This window comes from Micropterus salmoides, unplaced genomic scaffold (assembly GCF_014851395.1).
Source record: "Micropterus salmoides isolate LMB-PRFRI ecotype aquatic unplaced genomic scaffold, ASM1485139v1 Ms_hic_scaffold_22, whole genome shotgun sequence".
Taxonomy (NCBI): Eukaryota; Metazoa; Chordata; class Actinopteri; order Centrarchiformes; family Centrarchidae; genus Micropterus; species Micropterus salmoides.
The window spans coordinates 17,396,960-17,413,611 of NW_024041373.1; the positions used below are offsets into that span (position 1 = coordinate 17,396,960).

Here is a 16,652-nt window from a genome sequence, read left to right on the forward strand (position 1 = left end):
TCTAAGTCATTTCACAAATAGCAAAAACATGAGGGGGAGAAAAACCCTGATCTTATTTGCATGAGACAGGTACCTCACAGTAATCAAATGTACACTTTTGCTATGAGGACAGTTTATGGTACATGATATGCACACTTTCTCAGGGAACACATTATTTGCAGAGAGCTGACATTGTAGATTAAATCAGGAACAATACATACATTTCAAACTAACTGTGTTCCCACTAGCAATTCAGCAGATTCCACAGAATAACTGGATACACATCTCTCAAACCTTGACATTGAATAAAATAATCCCAATATTTCAGAAACATTTTATGAAAGGGATTTAAATGGAATTAGAAACAAATTGGGCAGTAAAATATAAACTACGTACCGAGGTGGTAGACCTCAAGGAAGCATTCTCTCAGGAGAGTTTTAATAAACTACAATAAGTTATAGCAGATGATCAAGTATTTTCAGAGGGATTTGTTCTGCTAAAAATTCAGTATGTGGGTCATATTGTTCTACATTGTAAAATTCATGCCTCTTTGGTCAGTGTCTTTCATTAATGCCACCAGCAGTAGCACAAAGAACAAATGTTTATTATAACAGAAGGCAGTAAGACATCTGTCATCTTTTGTCAATGCTTTAAATTGTTTTGATTCTTGCAGTTATGCACCAGTGAGTGAGTCATTTTGAACATTAATAACCTCCCGGCAGTGGACTATAATGAACAGGAAAATGTGCATCTACTTGATTAAAGTAATCAATTGATGCTGTCTAAGTGTAGTTTATGTGAAAACTTCTAAAAGTCACATTTCCACTTTCCATTGGCTATTAATGATTTAAATGAAGGAGCATCACAGAGAAGCATGTGGGACTGATTTAGTTGACAATGTTATAAATTACTAGGCTGATGTATAGAATTGTACTCTACTGTGACGACATTACTACTGAACTATAAATACACAACTGCATTAGTAGATAAATCTTCTGATATGATCATGTTTGGCTCCATATGTATTTTATTTGTACTTGTCTTCCTTTTTGCTCTAGCCTTTTCTGCCCTGAGGAGGACATCCATTAAAGAGGGCATCAAATGAGATTGTTTGCCAGAATGTGCTCTCCTCTTGTCCATTCATTCCTCCCGTGTACCTCCTTCATGAATTCTCTTGACAACTCTGATAACACAAGAAGCTGGAGGGCTGCTTATATGTAAAAACTTCCATTTGCATCTGAAAGCCAGTTGGCGAGCACAATCACTATTCTCATAACACCCAGAACAGGGGCCTCTTACAAATATTTCCTCTTGTTTGACAGTGCATTTGTTCAGCGGGCAGGCTCGGGGAGCAAATGGCTGAGTAACCTTGTATTCCATCGTGAAGGTTATCACTTTCCGAACAGTGTTGGAATGTCTTGCAGGTGCGATGACAATTTCACGACCAATTACACTCCCTCTCACTCATCACCGATTGACAATGTCGCCCTCGAAGAAGTTGAGGATTTTACTCCTGTTAGAGCTGAACTTTGCTGCCCCCATCCTTCTTACTTTACATTCAGACAATTAGAGGTGTACCCACTGTCTTTTAACTATTTTACAATGCTTCTGAATATAGGCTTCTGGATATTCAGATTGAAACTGCTGGACAGGGCTCATGCTGATGGATGAGCAACTTGAGGTGAAAAAAGGGATCCTGGAGCCAGTGCAGTGCTCGTGCTCACAGGCTGTCAACCTGCCAGCACTCAGCTGAAACCTCAAGTGATTGCATACAGGCTTTAACACAATCATGCAAGGACCCCACAGGCCTTATGATGGTGTACATACAGCATGCTGCAGATGGAATCATCAATAATCGAATGCTGGTAGAAACTGCTTAGACTGTGCAATGTCAAGCCAGTGTGGTTTATGCATGTCTGTAAGTTTGAAGTCTTTATTAATTAATCCCACAATGTGTTTAGTTAAGAATGGAAACGCTCAAACATTTATTCCAGTAAGCTTCAGAAAGATGATGATTTTTTTCTTTTTTTAATTTTGACTATCAGCTTGCTTCTTTGTCTTCAGACTCAGCACTGTTATGTTCGCACTCCTCTGAGGGATGACATTTACCCCCCAAAAACACATACAGTGACCATAATATTTATCAAACCAACATATGACAGCAATATTTAAGCAAATGCCATGTTGTACTTGTTTGCACATGTACGGCTGACAATAAAGAGGCTTCCGTCATTAATGTTTGTTCTGAATGTGAAAAAAGGGCCAGCGTTCTTATTGGCACTCAGCAGGATTGTGCAGCAGCCATGTACACCTTGTGATCTAAGCAAATTAGCTGTGAAATGTGGAGTTGTGCTGATGTCAGGTTTTAATTGAAGCCCACTGAGTCTCACTTTCAAGGTGGGCTACATAAAGGTATGCAACTTTACATAACTAAATAGAGCATGAAAACCCCCTGAAATTAAAAGGTAACCCATACATCAAACTAGTCCCTTTTTTTTGCTGAAAATGACGACACATTTATTTACTTTGTCTGCTTGTATCAGCCTTTTCCAGGGAAGGATTTCAGCCTACAGCAAGGCTGAAATCCTTCACAGAATATATTTTCAGTCTTCTCTATTACAAATATGCAATATAATTTATCTGTATCTGACAAACAGTCCGTTCTGGGTGCCTTTTTGTTTCTTACCTTATTGTTTAGTATGATAGGTTATCCAGCAAAATTGGACACTTCACCCCAGCTTATAAATGTTTTCCTTTGTGACCTCAAGTTGATTCAGTAGAACTCAGTCAAGTGCAAGAGAAATTGCTGTGGTCTATTTATGTTTATAGTTTTCCAGTAATCGATTTTCATTTGCAGAACCCAGAGAAAAATCTAGACCACCTTTGGAAAGGCCACCAATACCTCAACGAGCAATCAATGGCCAGCATTCTTTTTCTACTGGAAGTGTTTTAGCGGAAAAAGCTCTACCCAAGACATTTTTTACATGGAACTCTTGTATGTTAAATGTTACACAATGCAGTGCTCGAACACATCAAGCACAGGTTTCATTCTAAAGTTTACCAGAGTGGGCACTGCACCACACTAACGGCTGTGTCTGTTTTTATTTAGTAGCAGGTCAGACCGAGGTCTTGTTTTGGCATGAACCCACAGGGTGCAGTCAGAAAATGGGGACACCAGCATATGGACTGCTCACAGTACTGTTGGCTTTGTAATGGTGTATTAAGCTTTGTTGGCACAGTCGTGGTCTTTCATTTCCTACAAAGTAAGGTCAACGATAATTACTACTAACATAATCGCCATCCAATAAGTGATCATCTTGGTCCTCTGGTTATTGAAAACTACTCATTATGCATTTAAATGAGCCAACATGCGACCATTCATCTGTTCATGAAAGGGACATTCACTGTGTTCGAATTATTATACAATTAAATTATACACAATGTAAGGATATGCTTATCATTGCAGCTGTCATGTTGTTAGATTCACCAGGTGATCTTATTTGAATTGAGGACATAATGGGATTAAGTATAGCCTGATTAACAGAGGTGGATTATTCTGTCATCTACTATTCTTCACTTTTTTTATGAAAGTATTCAAAAATAACCAAAAGGGGTTTAGTTCGGAAAGCAAGTAAACATTTATTTTTGTATGCAAATTCGAAGGCGGTCAAGATGCAAAGAGTTTTCAGCCACACTAGCATCTCTTTGAGGCTGCGGGACACGGGTGCTTTTGGCTAAATGCTACTGCTAAGGTCAGGAGATCACCCACTTCATCCTCTGGGGACCATGAATGTCTGTCCAATATTTAATGGCAATCCATGAGATATTTTCATCTGAACTAAAGCAGTGGACCAACTGACATTCCTATCCCTAGTGCCATGCCACTAGCGTAGCCAAAAAAAAGTGTAAGCCCCAGGCCAATTATTCACTGGGCTTAGGATAAAAAGCCACAAAACCACGACTACCTTTACAATCTTCTCCCAAAAAGGTAAACAGGGTGTAGCTGGGGCAAGGAAGGAGACAGCAGAGAGCCTGTAGTGTCCCTGGCCTCTTTAATAATCAGAACAGATGAGGTACACCAGAGGGGAAAGGACATCAAAGTTAAAATAAAAGCAACAGAGGGAGCACATAACACTCATTAATCTTTCAAATCACTCTTGGTTTACAATTTAGCCTCGTTTCTCTCAGTGTTTTGTTTCTGCACACACACCCCAAAGGTCATCCATATACTGGATGCAGGAAACCAAAAGAGCACGAGGTCAAGGAAAAGAAAATCAATGAATACCAATGAAGTCCCTCTAGTTTCCTACCCTTGTTTTTCCTACTAGCCTTTGGATTACTACACATCCCAAAGTGTGTGGTGAGGAAATATGACCCTGAATACAATACATTTGGATTAATAATGGCAGGCAGTGATGCTGAGCTGAGAGCACTGTGTGTTGAATAAGGTGACATCCTGTCAAAGCCCAGTTTTTTTTTTTTTTCTCCCTTTTTTGTTTTTGGCATATCATGTTTTTTCTCATTTATTTGGGTTGGTGGTCTGTGGAAATCTTTTTTAAGTTACAAAAGATTGAGAACCCCTGATGTAAAACTTGAAAGTGAATCTAGCAGTGAAGCATATAAACACCTAAACTCAACACTTATTCAAATAAAGATGTTTTTGTCCACGTAAACCTGAAAATGTTGCAACAAGCAAGAAAAGCTTGGCTCAGATTTTGAAGGCAATTCAAAGTTGTTAACATTCAATTCAGAATGTAATGCTGTTACTTCCATTTACCCTTTTGTGGACAATTTGTGAATAGCTTGTTGTAATCTTGAAGGCAGCTATAGTGGTTGAGAAACCACTATAGCTCAAACCAGCTCAAACCAGAGCCCTCCAAAATGTTTTCTTTGTAAAATGTCCATCAATGACCATCACTGTGCTGACAAAGATAAGATGAAACTCAATAAATTGCATCAGTCTTTTTACTTTGACCATGGGTTTTAATGGCATCTGCTGTAATTTCCTGGACTAAAAGATCTCGCTATCAGCTTCTATCTCTCTGTCTTTCGGTCTTTCGTTTACTGAGTCTGTCCACACGTCTTTTCCAAAGTGGCAGTTTGAGTGTGGCTATTTTCACAGTAGCGAGTGTCTCAATTGCTTTTACTTTCCATAAAAGCACATCAGCCATGACACATGTTAATTATAAGGAATATCTCGGCTTAATGGCTCCCACCACAGGTCCAGGGCTGTTAGACTGTGAGTGTCACATGCTAAATGAATTCATAAGGGGGAGCTGCTTTTAGCAACCTGTGCTGACATTGCTGATGAATTATCTCATGAAGTCAGGTGTCACACTACATGGCGGGTGACTTCATTTGTGTACAGGTGTGAGGGGATTAGATGATTAGATGATTCTTCATTTGTTTACAGCTGCACAGAGAAGCAGGACACACTTGAAATATTGTACCAGAGAAAGAGAACTGTCAAGAAAAGCTTTCTGACTAAACTAATTAGTTAATTTACACCTTGACATTTGTTACACAGCTTTACTATGCCTGATAACAAACGCATAAAAACAAGCTGTAGCACTTTCAGTATGAATGATAAATTAAAAAACAATTTGAAACCAGTGGGGAGCTTTTACCCCCAGACACCCCCAGATGTCATCCTCCTCTAGGAAGGTGCTCCAACCAACCAGTAAGAGTTGCTAGTGCAGTGTCAAGGACATAACCCCTCACTGGCTTCCTATTCTGGAAAACAGAACCACGCTGGAGTCACTGCTATTGATGATTACATAATTTTGTAAGCCTTGAATTTCTTGCTTGTAGCATGGAGTTATTATAGATGAACAAGCACACACACAGTCCAGATGTTGTTCAGTTCCAGTGTGCAGGCGTGCAGCATCATCTGCTTTTTTTTAATTGACGTTCCTATAGGCCTTGGAAATTTCACTGTGTATTGTCAAGAATAACAGTTGCACATTGCTGAATTGATATGCACAGCTAGCTTGGCTGTCTAAAATATTTTATTATCATAACTCAGACATAATAAATCCTTAAAAGCAATGAACCCTACTAGCACAGTCTGCCAACAAAAATATGTTTAAAGCTTAAGAAATGTACTGCTAAGGTGATGGGGTCCTCTTTCACACAACCTCACAGGCCGGCCAACTGTACCCCAACATTGTCCACTAACCATATGTTGGTCAGTAGGGGTGTGACCATACACTTAGCTCATGGGACAAGATGATACACGATATCGGGAAAGTCAAAAAAGGCAAAACAATGCAGGTGCATTTTGAAATGTAACAATATTGTTTGTGTCTTGTCTGTAACTGTCACCATTGGTACCCAAAATTCTGTTGATTTTAAAAGTGAGGGGGGCATCTTCTATGCTAATTTTACACTCGCACTCCGTCATGCTGATATCGTGAGACAGCTTTTCACCTTGACAAGAAATATTGTCAGAAATGTGGCACAAGATCTCATCACACACTTATTGGTTAGGTTTGGTTGTAGATGTGTGATGCTTGGGTTTGGACCAAATTGAAGTTTCATGGATTCCTGATCCTGGCTTAAGAACCCGAGACAAGACGCTGCATGAGAGATTCCGCTCATCAGAAAAAAGCCTATATGTATGTTGATGCCAAAGTCAGAGTTTCAATCTATGTTAGTATTGGCTTTTGACAGGGTTCATGTAGAGGGAAATGCATTGTTGGATTGAGTATAATTGTTGACATTAAAAACTTGTTTTTGTAACACTAAAAACAATGACCAACCAAAATATTTAATTCATGCCTTGACTTAACTTATACATTACAATCACTATAATATTTCTTGGTACATGGAAATGCAGCACAGCAGCGTCCGGCTTGTTGATACTTATGATTTATGCTTGTGACTTTGAAGATACAGTTGACCTCAAGAGCCAGAGCAGCACAATACATACTGTAATTACAATAGAAAGTATAAAAACATGTTATCTGTAAAGACATAAACAAAAATTCATAGCCTGATCTGTAGAGATGCTCTTGCTGAGCACCAGTATAATACACATAAACACACCTTGTTCTTACAGCAGATTTGACTGTCATTGTTGTTCCATAGAGAGCTCTTTCGCCAAGGACAGGTGTGGAGAGAGTAATGTAACAATTAAAATCCATACTTGGAGTGTAGAGATTTGCCATTAACATGTTTGAGTCTCAGCAAAGCCCTTATTGAATTGTGACTATATGTGGTGTTCTTTCTTAATGTGACATAGATTAACTAATGTCCTCTCATTGTCATAAAAGCCAGACTCTGTGACAGGTAATTAAGAATGTGGAGGAGCGGGGATGGTGACACCCACCCACCCATTATGGAGGTGCATCTTCACCCAATCACCGGTGATCGGGTGAAGATGCACCTCCATAATTCCATAATAACTCCATAATTCCATAATTCTTCATCACCTCCACAAATGTCCTTTCTGTACTTAAGCATGGTTGTTTTTAAATCACAAATATTAAGTTAGATCTCTCTTTTTTTTTTTATCCCTACAAAAACTGTTTGTGCAAAAGTGAGAAATTGAAAAGCTGTGGCTTTGAAGGGAGTTGTGCATAAATATCAGGCAGGTGCAGTTTCCTCCTGTAGTTTTGTCATCACTTTGAGACTGAGATTTCCCCCAACTTTCATGATTTATGCTAAGCTAAGTTAGCTGTCTCCAGGCTACAGTTTAAAATTGAATTGACAGATATGAGTGGTTTATTGGCCATATTCACTCTAACCCTAACCTTAACCATGTAGATGCCAAAAACTAACCTTAGCTTAAAGCTAGGATAGGCAACTTGGAAGAGAGAGAGCAGTATCCAATGGAAAAAAATCCCAAACCCCCCTACCTTCAGGCCTTACTCCAAAGCCACTCCCCCAAAACATATTTTCATGTGCTATGAGTACATAGGCAGAGTGCGCTCAGGTAGGCCAGCCAATAATTTCATTCGGACCAAATGAAATGATTGGCCATACTTATTACAGTCCTGCGACAGCCAGATACCAGATATTTTTCATTTTTGTGTGCAAGCATTTGATTTATTGATAGCCGTTGGGATGTAAAGATAAATTCACCAAATTAACAAAGAATGCTTCTGAAATGAATTGCCTACCCCAGCTTTTTGTTACTTTACAAAACCTGCGTATGTGTTTTTTGAATTCACTGACACTCCACCAATGTTGTGATTTAGGTATGAGGACTTGTTGGCCCTTGGATAAGATTGTTAATGTGAAAGGCGGTTGCGGTGGTGGATATACCACTGCCACAGGGAGAAGCCCTTTTGAAGGCAGAGAAAAGCAGTATATGGCCCCAACAGAAATTCTGTGCACTTCAGATATTGCCCGTTTATGTGCAAGATTGCCAAAAAACGAAACCAAATCGGATGTCCATGCCCTTGTTATTTGGCAAAGTGTTAAATATATTATAGGACTTATGGATCCTGAGCAATTGTTTTAATTTGACTTTTGGCTTAAATTTAATACTGTATGTTGCACTTGGCAGTTTAGCTGCTGTGAAAGCAACTACTCTCATTCAAACTCTGTCCATCTCTTCACTTCTTACATCTCCTTATATTTTCCCTCCCACTGCCCTGCTCTGTTCCTTTGCTGCTTCCCCTCCAACTTTCCTTTTTCATGCTCCCTGTCTTACCCTGTGTCTATCATTTCCTCATCTCTCCCTCTCTCTCTTGCTCCCCTCGCTTTTCTCTTGTTTCCTTTGAAGTGCTAAACAATGAGAGAGCTACACTGTTAAGCTCATTGGGAAATCCAGGCTGAAACTGCATGGCACAGTGCAGCACAGCTGAATCTTGTCCTCAGGACCACAGGAGGATGGGAGGAAAGGAGGCAGCATCAGAAGTATGGTCGGCATGCAGTGACAACAACAATGGCTGCACAGAGGCCTTGATCCTCCAAGCCGTCAACAGATTACATCTGCACAGCATGGCTGATGAACGTTATGACTCATTTCTCATGCCTGTCTGTTTCTGTTGCTGTGACTGTTGAACCTGGATAACTGTCCATTTCTTGACAGGATGTGTATGAGACTTTCAAGGTGTAATTATGGAGACGCATTTGCATGTCAAGACTCTAGTTAAAGCATTTCACTAGTGCAGCATGTCAGCATAGAGGAGAAAGACAATCACTCATCTTTACCATTGTCTTTGTCTTTCCTCTCCTGTCTTTTTTCCTTGCATGCAGCCACAGACACATCCATGCCGTGATGAATGCTATTCATTACTAAAGGATGGAACGGGAAATGAAGCAAAATGAGTGCTTTGGGAAGCAATCCGTGACTGGGGCATACACTATCGTCTGCTAAAGCATCTGAGACATGTGTTTATCCACTCCCACGTTTCCTTCGAGCTGTATCTCACAGTTACTCACATTATGCTGTATGCACCTCCCTTTGAAATCTGATACGGCCTCTCTCTCCTTTCCAATTTCCTTTTCTGTCTATGTCTGTCTCTTTCTTTCATATTGTTACATGCTAATGCCAACACTGCATGATGTTTTTACATGGTCCTTTTAAGCTGTTCTTGAGTAAGTCTGTCTCATAGATGATCTACCTATATAATTCACCCTCCATCAACTACGCTTAATACAGACAAATCCCTTTCTGCTTTTCATATTGACAAGACTGACTCCATAAGGATTCATGATGACAACTTGACATTTCATATTTATTTTCATGAACTAAGAATTTTATTTAATTAATATGTGTGGGAATAGCACATGTATCACATTTGCTTTTCCTATGTCTATAAATACCTGCAATGGTGTTTTCAGCACTTTGTGAAGCATGTGGGTAGAAGATTGCTTCATTCTCAGTGGTGTGCTGAACTTTCATCTAATGGCTGTTTAATTTGTTTGATTACTCTGAGATGGAAAAAGTCTTGAGGTCTCTCCACACTGCTAGAATGTCTCTAGCTCTCTGCACGTCATTTCACTCCATTACAAACACAATTTGATAATTGCCGAGCATGTACTGAAAATCATGTGTAGAGGGTTTGAGAGACTGGTGTGACAGTACAGGTCATTGATGATTGCATAAATGCATTAATTTGAGAATTTATTAGATAACATGTTTGTCAACATACGTGTCTTGACATTACACAAGACCCAAGTGATGTTGTCAACCTCGTGAAGTATGAGAGACATTTAGATTTCACCAATTAAGTTTCTCCTGTTAATAATAGAATATATGATTGCTTGCCTATTCACTGTCTGAGATGAGAAAGTTGATATCGGTTTCTTCTCTGTTCAGCACAGATATTGTCAAGAAAATGTTTAGTCTAGAACTGATCTAAGATTGTATATTAGTCCTTTGTCATCATGCTCAGACACGCAAACATTCATAAAATTTGATTTGTTATGGGAAAAAACAATGCAAATACAAACTCTTTAGACTGAAGGCAGTCTTCTTAATGACTTGTTGAGAAAGAAAATATAACATACTAGAGTCATAGACATGCTAGCGACAATGTGTTCCTATGCTCGTGTGTTTTAAACTAAATCCTAATGCTTGGCATGTTAGCATGCTAACATTTGCTATCCAAAGACAAAACAGTCTTGGAGACAATTAATTAAAGTGCCAACCTAAACAGCATAAACAACAGAGACCTTTATGCACTCTAAAAATACTGATAAACGCCAGAAGTTTTGCACCTTCAGTTTCAACAGTTCACAACAGTTTCCAGTGTACTTTGTCTAAAAGGGTTCTAGCTTCCAGATTTGAATAAAAGACAAATTAACCAGGCTGGTAATCCATCACAATACATAACATCACACGGTACAAGGCTGCTGTGCATCTTTGCACAAGACAAACTCCGGCGTTTGTAGGGCAACCTGAATGCATTACTGAACATATAATGGAAACTGACAGGAAATGTGAGAATGAAGAGATACTCTCTGAGAATGAGATAAATAATTGCACTCTTAGTCACAAATAAATTAGTGGAAGATTGTGCTATACTGTAGTTGGGACATGGTATACTGTGCATTGTGGATTTAACACCTTCCTTCTTTTTGCTTTATAGGCATGTGTGAATTTGACTAAAAGAAGATGTGGTGTGATCACAGGAACTCAAATCAGGTATGTCTTTCTCAGATATTTCTCTTTTGGTAGTTTGTAACCCGTAAAAGATAAAGTCTGTGTGTTTCTGTCGTGTGCATGCAAGTGTGCATTAGGGTCCTTTCTGTGTTCTACTCAGCCAGTCAGTTACACTGTAATTTTGCCCTGGTGAACTAGAGTGGGACATCCCAGAGATGTACTGAATCTGACAGGCTGGACTGTAGAGGTTTTTATGGGATTGCTTTACTATGTTTTATTGATGTCCCTAAGATGATTCACCCTGACATTTGCTGATGCTCTCTGTCTCAAGCAAATCTCTGGCCATCACAAAACTGCTTAGTAAATATTTAACGGGTCCCCCCCATCAGTGTTGACCATTCCCTAGATAGTGAGCGTCCAAGGCCCAGGTTGTGGTGTCTTTAGAGTAAGAATGTTTCTGGTATTAAGAATTACCAAGGTCTACCCTTAACATTTAGAGCTAGGACAGAAAGTAGACTCCAAAGCAAACTCGCAGACTTTGTGACTCAACCAGACAGCTTGGCACCACAAATTAGCTGAAAGTGCCTTAGAGCTCTATAGAGGTTCAGTTTGTGGCATTAATTTCCAGTGGGATTCACAGTACTAGCAACTGTTTCACATTACAGGGAATTTTTTCAGTCAGTTACAAAAAATATTGGTAAATGGAGCTGTACCTATGTGTTTAGCCACATTATTAAGGACTCTTAAGGAAACAGATTTAGCTATTTAGGGGTTTCTAAGACACTTTCAATTGGCAAGCCCCAGACCTATGATTAATCATTATTGTCTCAACAGAATCTGTGTTCACCATGAAGATTTTGTCTTTGCACTTTGCTTTTTGTTTGGTCAAAGGGCAAAACCAGCAGCACATCTTGATAGTCAATATCTGTATCCTGATTGGCAAGGGAGGCATTTAGAAGACAAAGCAGTTCATTCAGCAGGAACTGCTGCCTGTGCGGAACTTTGTACCAGCAGCTCAGGAAAGCTCAAATCTACATGTCTGTGCCAGAGGGTGACGCACTCAAACTGAGATTTATGTCATTATTGATAGAATTATTATTAAAATGGCTTTTTACACCAGGTGATGAAGAGGTTTAGCTGATATGTGTGTTGTGTAAAATTCTTGTGGTATTGTAATTAATGTAGGTTTTCTAATTTTCTCCTGGATAAAAAACCTTTTTATAGATGCCAGATATTTTGCAAATACAAATTAGGACTCATATGTTGATCATTTGAATTTGTGTGTGTGTGTGTGTGTGTGTGTGTGTGTGTGTGTGTGTGTGTGTGTGTGTGTGTGTTATTGATTTTAATGGTCTCATTCTTTCTCTCTGTTTCTGACAATTATTTGTTGTTTAAATAATAAATGTCTGGTGTTGAATTAAGCTTTTGGACCACCTCTTCTGAAGGGCCCAGTAACTTATGTACACACAGACACACACACAGAGAAAAGCTATGTGCACAGATTTGCAATCCACATACTGAGTGACAAGTTTAGAGTTTGTACGTGAACTGGAGAACAAGGAGTAGGGAGAAGAGAGATGGGAGAAATAAAGAGGCAGTAGAGCAGGAAGTGGGGCATGTACCACAGCATAAGGGATATACGCCGATCAAGTGGTTGGAGCATAAAGGGGAGTGGAGAAGGAACTGATGGGGTTCAGATGGTTATACTCCATTAATAGCATGTATGGTCGAGCAGAGACATCAGGCTCACATGGTGCTTTGATGGGGTTCAGGATCAGAGAAATATAGAAGTCAACATTGTATAAGTAAGTGAAATCACAGCTGAGGTTGCATTAGTGGCTTCAGCTCAATGGTCTTAATCGAAGGACTATTGTATGCCTGCACTATATTATAGAGGTGTCAATGGAGGTATTTGTTTCAGGGCCATAGCCAACCCACAGACACAGGCTTCTTCATCTCACAGTTAATCACATTTGTCATTCTTGTCTTTCAAAACAGTTCTTGCCTCTTCATGGGATTTCTAACAGAATAAAGGAGAGAGAGAAAAGCGTGCCTTTGAGACAATCCAATTCAGCGCTCCTCTACAGCTTTACTGTAACACTGATATAATCTCGCTCCTCACTCAAGCCCTGAATGCATCTCCCTGACAAAACAGTAATCAGTGCACAGTTTCCTCTGCCTCGCATCCCTTAATGGGATGTTAAAAACTGCGGCATGTTTATGACTGTTGTTTCACTCATCTCCAATTTCATTTGGATGTTTCTAGTAGGCAGAACACAAACAGCAATTCAGGAAGGCTGTGCTGACAACTTTGCCTTTTCCTTGTGTGTATGTGTGAGTTGTGTGTGCCTTGGAATCCTGTAACCTGTACTATATTGACCTACAGTTCATTGGGAAAATTTAACCGGTTCAAGACACATACAGCACAAGGTGGGGTTTTTTTGCAGTGAAGATCACCTAGTCATTCTTGTGTATTCAGAAAATGTCTGTACTTTGAATATTTGAACTCAGTTTATTCTATATTTCTTGTACCCTTCTCTGTGAAGCACCACAGCACACAGCTTAGGTTTCAGTCATTCTTAAGTTGTGGTGGCATGTAGAATGCAGTTGTCATGCAGTATTTCTTTTTCAGTTTATAAGTTTTAAACTAGTGAAATCCATGTTTGTTAATGACATTACAAGATCGAGGTTAGTCATTTTTCAACCAACCAAGTCCACAATATACACCATTCTCTCTCTGCCTTGCCATTGTAGGAGAACTATATTATAGGACCATTGCTGATCAGATGCACACAAAGAAAATGAAATAGAACACAAAGAAGTTTACAGTTTCATTTGGCTCTGATGTCCGTTGATCATGTGCTAAAACAAAATAGCAAAATGGTAAACTGCAGCAATACATTTTTCATTGAAAGCATTTTATATATATTTACATTTTTGTCAGTTCAAGTTTATTGTGATTTTAATGAAGTTATGATTTAAAATATTTACATATTCTGTCAAGTTTACTGTTTAAAATTTACAGTTGTATTTTACTGTCATTGTCATAAAATTACTCAGAGAAATCTTATGTGTTTTTGTAAAAACAAAATTGGCTGATAGATTGGATTATCGTTTTTTTTATTATTCTTGAGACTTAATATAGGCCAAATTCAGGCTGACGTTACCTGGTTGGTTAGTGACATGTTTACAGTATACCAACAAAGGAGGAGATGGAACAACATCACAAAAGTGGCATTAGATGTTTGTAATTTCCTGTGGTCTGAATGTGCAGTCAAGTACTTTTGGTTTTCGGTTTGTTTGTTACAGTAGTTAACCATCATACCCACACACAAAATAATTCAACCCAGTTGCATTCCCAGGTGTTTTTAAATAAAAGGAAAATATATTTTCAAGTCATGCAGAAGAAAATGTAGTATGCTGTTTGCATGTCTACTCGTCAATAAGCTGGTGTGTCTGTGGTGAAAGGGCATATTCAGGAGACGCAGAAAATGGAGTCCTTGCTGTAAGGCCCAATGCTATGATTAGGCTTCTGGCTCTAATTCTAGATGTTGCAACTATGGAATTGTTGAAAATCTTCAAATAAAATCTCTGCTTTTGTAAAAGGTGTTTGTAAATGTCTGAGATTACATATTATTCATGATACACATGTATGTACAGTACATACACACACAGACACGCTTACGCCCAGGAAACAGAAATAGGAAAGAGGTTAGCATGGAAATGAACTGCCACTTGGTGTGCTTGTAGAATTATTTTATTTGTGTGTGTGTGTGTGTGTGTGCTTCTGGCCTGACTAAAGTCTAGAAAGAGAACAATATAAGCACATTTAGTTGAGTTTTCTATTTATTTGTCAGGGACTGTTTGACTAGACAATCTTTTATTGTCTCATTAACACTAACAGTTATGCAGATTTAGCTGTCTGCATACTGAAAACACAGGTCAAGGGCATTTTTCAGTGAAGGGGGGGATTTTAGCTTTTGTTCTCCCCTCCCTCCTCGCAGTATCTGCTACTTCTTCACCATAGCCATATCTAAATCTTATCTCACGATAGCATCTACGTCCTTTATCTCCTGCATCTTATCTGTAGTGCCAGACACAAGGAAGTTCAATCCGAGAAAGAGAGAAAGGGAGAACAGTACTCACAGAATTAGGGAGAGGGGTAGAGATGGAGAAAAAATAGTGTAACAGTGAGAAAAAGAGAAATTCAGGTTTTCTGTAGCTACCATTAAGCACTATACTCACATGAAGTACAAAATAAATAAATAAAAAAGATGTGTCCACTTTGAACAGCATGAAACTGTATCTTGTAAAATTGGAATTTTAATCATCAAAATATTTTATTTCACAATGAAAAGGTCATTTTACAATCATGACTTTAAGGTTTTTTCACAGAAAGGCAAAAAAATGTTTTTTTTGTAAAGGGTTGCGAGGCCTTTGTTCTCTATATATCCTGTGCACAAAATACAATGCATCTTCACTGTTGTTTAGGGTATGTATTGATTTCCACGGAGTGATAAAAGATGCAATTCTGGCTCTGTGGACAACTTCTGACACCAATCAGTGTCATCACAAAGCACTCACTTTGGAATTTAATTGACCCTAGTTTGCACAAACTGTCAGGTTTTAATGTATAATAAGTACTTGATTTGATTCCATCCAGGATTAAAGTTGAAAGTCTCTGCTAGCCAGTTGAAGAAGTCAACTGCTCTTCTAGGTGCTAATGGACTCTCTAGAGGTTGCCCCTGGTCATGAAAGTAATAACCTGTGGTAGCTGTCAAAAGAGCTCTCTCCCCAGGGTTGCCAAGGTGTTCTCTGAAGAGGAGAAAAAAAGGTGTGGGGGGGGGGGGATTGTGAGAGGGAACATTTTCATTACAGCCTTCAGTGTTGGTTTCTATAGCCTCTGGGATTCCTAGTAACAGATCTGGTGCTAGTGCTCTGGTCCCCATGTGTTCCAATTATCAAACCCCTTTAGCTTCCATGCCCATGTGAGCATCCCAAAGACATCATGTCTCATGAGTATCTGCTGTCACATAACTGAAGAGCAACTGAAAGAAAGTAGTACAAAATGTATTACAGGAATAACCGTGCAATGATTTTCATTTGCAGTTGCAGCCAGTTTATTTATTACTACTTATTCCTTAAAGCTCAAAATAATCAATACTTTTAGATTAGATAGAACGGATCACATGATTACTTGAATGTGAAAGGTGTCACTCCCAGAGAATTATCCCCCAATCTCATAGCTTCACAGTTTTAGCCGCAACAGGCAGCTGTTTTCAGCAAAAAGGCTCTGATAATCCCACTGTATGCTACCTGTCCAGTTAGTGACTAGCTGGTGGAGCATTTAGCAGCTAAAGAGCCACATATTTGCCTGAGGAGGAATATTAGGCTTTAATTTGTCAGGTGGCCAGAAATACAACTGCTGCTCTGTAACTGCTGGATGTGTTAATATTTTCTAACAATTTGTTCATATTAACATAAAGGGTAATAAATGTGTCAATGTTGTTTTTCACAGCTTGTGTCTGCTGCATGCAAGTGGTCAAGACAAAATCTGTTATTGAAGGTTTAAAATCTCAACACGTACAGATGGTATGCAAGGCTAAGCAAACTG

General features: G+C 39.0%; 1 protein-coding gene across 5 annotated transcripts in view; it reads left to right on the plus strand.

The window, feature by feature from the left end:
• The window catches only part of pcdh15a (protocadherin-related 15a), a 222,534-nt gene that overhangs the window by 12,785 nt on the left and 193,097 nt on the right, over positions 1 to 16,652 (plus strand). For all 5 annotated transcript variants that reach the window (XM_038737732.1, XM_038737727.1, XM_038737729.1 and 2 more), the window contains exon 2: positions 11,025 to 11,080. The gene's annotated coding sequence lies outside the window, so the exon portion shown is untranslated. The remainder of the gene's footprint in view (positions 1 to 11,024; positions 11,081 to 16,652) is intronic.